We start from the raw sequence: 8202 nt of genomic DNA, 5'->3' as shown, positions 1-8202 counted from the left end.
CTTGACATTGTGTGACTCCTTGGCACCACAGTGGTTTGGTTGGTTTCTTCTCTCTTTTAATCAGTGTTACCCAATCACATTCCTAACGATGTCTAATTTGATTGGTCTGCTTAACTGATTAATTAAGCACCCATATGTGTTTCACCTGAATCTGTTACTCACTGGACTTTACCAATGCAGCAGGGGGTTCACTTACTTTTGCACATACAATAATTCAATCTTTCATGTAATTTTTTGGTTACTTACAAAATTCCCTCTAAAAAAACATATGCAATTGATCAACATACATCTGACATTTAATTTATAAAAAGTGGGTGATGTAAAAATAAGAAAATTATGGTAAAACAACAGGAAACTCTGAACAGCTCAAGGGGTTCACAAACTTTCAAGCGGCACTGTATATATAAAAACAATTAAAAACAAGACAGTTATACATATATTTATATTTACATTTTATATTTTTTCATATATTTAGAAGTGGGAAGTAACGAAGTACAAATACTTCATTACTGTACTTAAGTAGATATTTCAGGTATCTGTTATTTTTCAGGTATGACTTTTTACTTTTACTCCATACATTTAAACACAAATATTTGTACTTTCTACTCCTTACATTATGAAAACAGGCTTACATCGTGTCATCTTCCACGTAGAGGGAAATCAAGTGAGTGAGTTATGATATTCTTGTTCTTTTACTTCCTTCCATCTCTCTTGGATTGTTGGTTACATGCCATCCAAAAGTGCAACTTAAACAGACCTGCAATCATGTAAATTGGTAATTTGGTATTGGTATTTATCCTACAGGAACTTTTCATAAAGTAGCCTGTATTTATGATTATACAGTTTCTTAATACAAACATTTTATGATTTCACTGTCCATTCTATTACCGTTTATTCTATTTTCACAAAGAGGCATTTTTTTAAGATCTTTACAGATAGTTTTTGATCATCCAATCACAGTCCTTGAAATGCTGTGCCATCCCTAGCCACGAGGTCAACCACACCTCCTCACTAAGATAAAGGTGTTTGTACTCTCCTTACTCTAGAGTCGCTCTGAGAAGTTTCCTAAATCACTTTTAGTCTAGAACTTCCAGCTAAGATAGGAGCTCTCAGAGGATTTTAAGAAGCTTTGTAAGTACAGGCCCTGATATTTAATTATCCGCATTTGACTTTTTTCTGTTTTTCTTTTCTTTTGGCTTTTATCTAGTTGTATTTGTGATTACACAAATCTTTTTGACCCCTCTCAACAGAATCATTTTAGAACAAATGCCTGTCTGATTTCCTTGAGATAGGAATAAAATACACAGAGTAAATGAGTTTAGTAAGTGAAGTAGTCTTAATTTTTATTAGGTTCTTATGAATAACTAGTCTTGTGTTAGCTTTTGATTTATATAGTCAAAGTTAGAGTATTAATGCAAAAACAACAATCATTATTTTGACTTGTGCTCTGCAGTCTTAATTATACTATGAAAGACACACTGGATTTTAATGAAAACTGTAAGAGTCATCCGTCTAGGGCAGAATAATGACTTGAAACGTGAACCCAATAATGGGTTTATCAGTTCTCATCTGACAGTGTTGTTTATACAGAGAAAGAAGAAGGCAAGTACAAAGAGAAATGAATTCTGATAAAGCTCTGTTGCAATGCATAAATCAAACAGAGAGACAACAACAAAGATGAGGAATGTCTGAGTTTATTGGGTGCAGCCAACTGCCTACAGAGAAAGTTGTTATATAGCCATTTATAACCTTTCACTTACAACTTACTCGAAAAAACAGCCAGGTTAGAGCTATCAGTCTGCTCATGAACTCCACAGTCAGAATGATTTTCCTGGGTGATTAGCTAATTAGTTGGTGAAAACAGAACAAGGCATCAGTATTCCATATACATCAGGAAGCATTCTTGTCTGATAGCTTCTATCTTTTTTTATTCTCATTTTGCACCTCATATTTTTTGACAGAAATTTAATTGTAAATTGAAAATACAAATGTAAGTCCTTCAGAGTAGTCATAGGTGTCTTGGTGGCCTCTCACTAGTCTCCTTCTTGCATGGTCACTCAGTTTGTGAGGACGGCCTGGTCTAGTTACGTTTAGACATGCACCATATTCCTTCCATTTCTTGATGATGGATTTCATTGAACTCTGGTAACAATTGTTCTGGAATATGTTGAAACAACAAATTACAGAAGCTTAGAAACTTATATTATAGATAAGGACCAAGTATTCATGTTTAAAATATCAAAATTGCACCTCATTAGCATTTCTGCTTGGCCGGAAGGTAGTTGAAGGTAGCTGCTAGATGATTTATTGCCTGATGCAGACTTTATGGGACCTGTCAAAATGTTTTGCTGTTCACTAGCAAACACTACGCGATAAAAAACTATTTTCAAAGAGTTTATTTTTGTCATATTAAATTTTTTTTTTTAATTTGAAATTGTGATTCAATAGGACTTCAGGCATCAATAATCTACATTTAAGCACTTACTTTATTCATCTCATCCTAAGCCAAATATTCAGTGTAAGTTGTTAACAAGGATTTTTTTCACACCAGTCAGAAGTTTCATCATACATGGACTTACATAAACTCACTAAAGTGCTCTGGACAGCAGGTGAAGTCCAACTGGGCCAAACTTTCCTGGCAAAGTGCGTGTGTCATACCACTGTCAGTTCTGTATGTACAATCGACAGCACATTGAAAAGCATTTGGTGATGAACAATTCATCTGTCTCATCCGTTTCCTCTGGGGTATACTGGTCTCAGCTTTGAGGCCAAAGCTGTTCTTAAAAGGAGCTCTGTCAAAAGGGTTCAGTGGCTGCAGGCTGGTTTTCAAATGTAACCAACCACTGAGTGTACAGTATGATAGAAATTGCATTTGAAAAAAATTCATGGGAGACAGAGCGCATGCTGTGAATCCTTCTTTAGAAATTGTCAGGAAAGTAGGTCAGGGGGAATGTACAATCACAAAGCCTCTATTAAAGGGAAATGATTACAGGGTACTGGTTTGGAAAGGAATAGAACAAGATGCACGGGAAAAGTATGAAAGGTAAAGTCCAAAGGGTTAAAGAACAAATATGACTGCTTTTCTGGTTTTATTTTAGCTGATGTTCTCTTTCCTTAGCCCATAAAGTTATAGCATATTAATAAATCATTCCTACATTAATTTTAGGATTATCACTAAGCAGCCATTAATGAATGTTTAAGTCAGATTTTATTGAAAAAAAAACAAAACTGAAAAAACCACCCTTTTCCTGACTATCCTGAAGGAAGCTTAGATTTACATCTCTGCATTAACCTTTGCATTAATTGTACCAACAGTATTAGCATTAGCCATTTTATTAACGCAGGAGCTAATAGTTCTATAAAATTTTCTGTGTATTCATCTAGGGGATATACTATACTGCAGTGATAGAGCAGTACACTAATCAACAGGTATTGTTACTGAATAGAAAATGGAATCCCATTCACTTAAAAATATTCATATAGTCTATTAACTAAGGATCTCTCTGCTGCTGTGCTGTACCCAACATTAGCAGTCTTTTATAGATACACAATGGTAGGTTTAAATATTTATTCATTAGATGTTATGTTATAGTGTCTGTGCCTCTGTGTCTAGAGTTTCTCTAGATAAGGATAAAAAGGTTTATCTCTTCTTCTATCTGTGTTACTCCACAGCCAAAGCTAAAGAGTAGGAAAAATAGTTACAAAACAGCCAGAATAGAATCATCACATCCACTTCAATATAACTTGTCTTTTAACTTTTAGCTGGCCTTTTTATCTGCTAAACAGTAATAACCACAATTTCAGTACTGTACCCCTATTTATCAATAAACAAGAGTTTACTGTAAAGCCAGAAATAGAAAATATCATCTTTATTGGCAACAAGCTGACTGCAGTCTCAATCAAATCAGCAGATTCCCAATGCTTTCAACTAAGATTTGCAGAACAGTAAAGCAGCCCCAAACCCAAACTACAACACTGAACTATTTTCACTATTGCTGTCACTGTCACAAACACATGGAAGCACAGATAGAAACTGTGTTCCACAAACCTGCTTGGTTCAACTACAACACAATACTTTTCACTTAACTTTCTAAGACTCTTGGGTCTTGAACACCTGTCTTTTTGCCAAATTAACCCAAAATGCCTGTCATAAAATGAATTATAAATAATTATACTGTGGTCAACATGAACATGCAGAAGACCACTTCAATGTCCACACCACAGATGTTGACTGGATAAGGAGGGGGCTTAGACCTCTGAAAATCCACTGCCATCTCCTTGGTTTTAGAGATGTTCAGTAGGAGGCAGTTTTTTTGACTCCAGTTACTGAAGGATTTTATCAAGCCTCTGTACTCCTCTTCCTGTCCATTCCTGATACATGCAACAATCATCAAAATACGTCTGAATGTGGCAACACATGTCTGCTGTGTACAGTGTGTACAGGAATGGAGACAAAAGAGTCCCCTGTGCTGCTTAGAACTCTACCAGTGATGCACTTTTTTCCAGCCTGATGAACTGTAGACCGTCTAATAGGCCTTCATAATATGGGATGTGAGACACACCAGTCTGCTGTAGTCATTTAGTTCAGCTGGACACTTCACTTTAGGTACTGGAACAATACAAGATGTTTTTCAGAGAGCCAGGACCTTTGAGTCTTTGTTTGTCTCCATCTTTAAATACGTTCTTTTTCTGGTTAAGGATCGCCTTCATGTCACTAGTAATCCAGGGTTTGTTATTAGGGAAACAGCACACAGACTTTGTAGGGCTAACAGTGTCTCTACAGAAGTTGATGGAATCTGTGAAACAGTCAACCTGTCTGTCAGTGTCCATACTGTTCCCTTGAACTCCCAGCAATACATTCCTGTGCATTCAAAGCAGTCCCTTAGAAAACTTAGTTGCTTCAGGTGTCCATTTTCTGACTGTGATGGTGGTTGCAGGTTGTTTCAGCACATAGGGTTTATAACAGGTCTGCAGTAAGACCACATTGTGATCTGACCTGCTGAGTAGTGGTAAGGCAGTAGAGGTATAGGCCTCCATGATGTTTGCATTCAGCAGATCAAGTGTTTTATCTTCTCTGGTAGGACAGTTAACAAACTGAGAAAAGCCAGTCAGGTGTGAGGTGAGAGATACATGGTTAAAATCTCCTGATATTATAATGACTTTGAATTGTTGAATTTGAATTTGTCACATCATTTTAAAATATGAAAAACTAATGAATTTACTAATTATTGTTAATTGTTGATTATTCAAATGTCAACACAGTGAAGTTACAATTTTAGGAAATTATTCAATTACATGGGTTATATTACAATTTTCAAAGTGGTATTGTGATTCAGTGAAGAAATGTTGAGATTTTGCTCACTGATAAGGACTGACTGAGGCCACATTTTGTCACTGCTGCTATATTGATCTCCCAGCATTACATCCATCACACATTGGTTTTGTATAGCTGAGCTTGACTGACTCTCATGAACAAGGAAAAGAAACACAGGTTATAAAGCAGCATTTCTATGGGAACATGATGTACAGTACAGTAATAAACATATAATAAAACACAATGTTTATATTGTCTTGTGATCTTTTAAAAAAAGAATCAGAAGACGTTTTATTGGCAGATACAACAAAAAACACTTTACAATACTAGGAATTTGTCTTGGTGTCTGGTGCAAACATATATACAGATATGAAGTATGTACACAATTTTAAAATAAAATAAAATAAATACTATATAGAGAAAAGTGAGTTGTGCAATTCTTGTGCAAAACTTTTTCTTGGGGGGGGGGTTCATTTTGGGTCACTGAGGCACTGTTCAGACTGCAGTGGGGAAGAAACTGTTTTTGTGGCATGAGATACTGGTCCTGATGGAACGGAGCCTCTTGCCAGAGGGGAGGGACTGAAAGGGTATTTGTCCAGGATGAGAGCGGTCAGCTGCGATCTTTGCTGCGCGTCTCCAGACGTACATGTCGTGGAGAGATGGGAGACTGCAGCCGATCACCTTTTCACATCACACCATTTTAAAGTGATCCGGGGATCAGAGTGGATGACATGCTGCCGCTTGTCCCTGGCTGTGGCTGCAGTAAATCAGACCGTGATGAAGGATGTGAGGATAGAGAATAAAAACACAAAACAAGGCAAAGTAGAGCGCACTGAAAGACCGAGGCATCAGTCCACGGTGCCATCTTGCTTCTAAGAAAATCACATTTCACCTGAAGCAAAAATTATGTTCACCCCAGACCAAACCAGACTGGCTTTCACTCTCCAAAATGAAATGATACACACGTTTCCATCAAAACACACATAAATATTAAATGTGCAACCAATAACAAGCTCCAAAGTGTAGAACACTCTTGAGGACCTTTTCTGTGTTGTTCCTTCCTTTGTAAACCTTTGGTTTTAAGGCCACCGTGGGCTCCCTGGTGCCAACTGAATAAAGGGAAATCACTTGCTTTGTCATCTAGATTCACCTTGCAGCAGCAAGAAGACAAGAGTATAAGGCTGGAGTGTGTGTGTGCTGCTGTGCCTGGGTTTTTTCTACACAGTAGAGTAAGTCTTAAACAGTTTGTCATTTTATGTTTATTTATAGATCCTTTGTCACAAACTTGTCTCTCTGTGCTTATGTGGGTTTACTCTGGGTACTCCGGCTTCCTCCCACAGTCCTAACACATGTATGTCAGGTTGATTGGCGATTCTAAATTGCTAATAGGAGTGAGTATGAACACACTCTACTCAAGCTATAACAATGGGACCAGTAACTACATACAGGAAACACATGAACATGTCATCTGACCTATGAACTTCAACAGGCCTCAGAGCTAAGCTGGTCATAATTCATTACTGTTTTTAACAGGATTCAACCCAAAGGACTAATGAAGCCACAGCAACCCGTACTGGAGAGACTACCCCTATGTAAACCAGTTAGATATATTAATTGCCTGTATTAATGAATGTATTTCAATTTATTGTAATCATATCAGACCATCTGAGTTATAAGGGTTTTACGCCATTCAAGTCTTATGTAGCTAAATAATCAACTATGTCACCAGCTGATCAATTTGCAATCACTGAATCAGTATTTTGATGATAAAACTTCTGTATGAACATTTGCTTGATTCTAAATAACCATTGTTGATAACTCATGGTCATGGATAATGGAGTTAATTAAAGATGGTGAATTAGTTAAATTATTGTTGTGTCTCAGAAAAAGCCATTGTGGACCTTTAATGTACAGTAACAGTTTTCTCATTTGCCAATAATTTAAGCTTCCATTACATTTGGTCACAATAATATTTCCTTCAAAATGCATTTGCTCTTGCAAATTAGTTATATATATATAACTAATATATATTAGTTAATATCAATGTATGTTGGAGGACACAGATGCTAAACGATTGGGATTGTAAATGAAGCAAAACAGAATGTGTCCAGTTGCACTGTAACAATTTATCATAAATTTGTGCTATAAAATGATGGAATTTCATCATAATATGCTGCACACAGGCATAGTCAAATGAACTCTCAACTTCAATTAACAGGACTGATCTAAATGGAAACTAAACGGAAAACTTTAGGGTACAGCAGCAGGGTACAGCCATACCGTACACGCTGATCACTTGTATGTTGGCTAAGTTCACATAGCTGACAAACATTTAGGTGTTTATTGGTGTCTCATACAAAACATCTATGGTATTTGGCAAACACTTTCATTGGCTTTGAAATATATTTAGCCATATGGGATTTGTTTGTGTGGCTTACTGTATGCTCTGAGACTGTCGTGATGGGGGATTGTCTAGCAAATAGTAAATGCTGACTTTTTACAAAAGGAAACTGCTACAAGATTATGATACATTTTATTATCCAAATCAAGTGAAAATAATTTTTCCACATAATGCCTGATCAGACTCATGAACTGACAGTTTTTTGACAGTTTTTTGTTATTAGGTCCTTTCATGTTTTGGAAACTAGCAAAAAAAAAAAAAAAAGGACTCTGCAAATCACTTCCACTTGCTGTCTGATGGGAGCACCAATCACTTCATATGTCAATACTGCTGGATGTGTATTTTCATTCTCATTACACCAATAATGAACTTTTGCATGCTGTAGCTTGCTGGACTTGCTGGACTGAAGTTATTCTATACATGGCTTGCAATCAATAGCTGCCACCCCCAGCAAGTTGTTCATTAAAATGTCCGATGGCACACTTGA

This window comes from Mastacembelus armatus, chromosome 14 (genome assembly GCF_900324485.2).
Source record: "Mastacembelus armatus chromosome 14, fMasArm1.2, whole genome shotgun sequence".
NCBI classification, from domain to species: domain Eukaryota; kingdom Metazoa; phylum Chordata; class Actinopteri; order Synbranchiformes; family Mastacembelidae; genus Mastacembelus; species Mastacembelus armatus.
The sequence above is the reverse complement of the archived record's forward strand: the minus strand, read 5'-3'. Positions refer to the sequence as shown.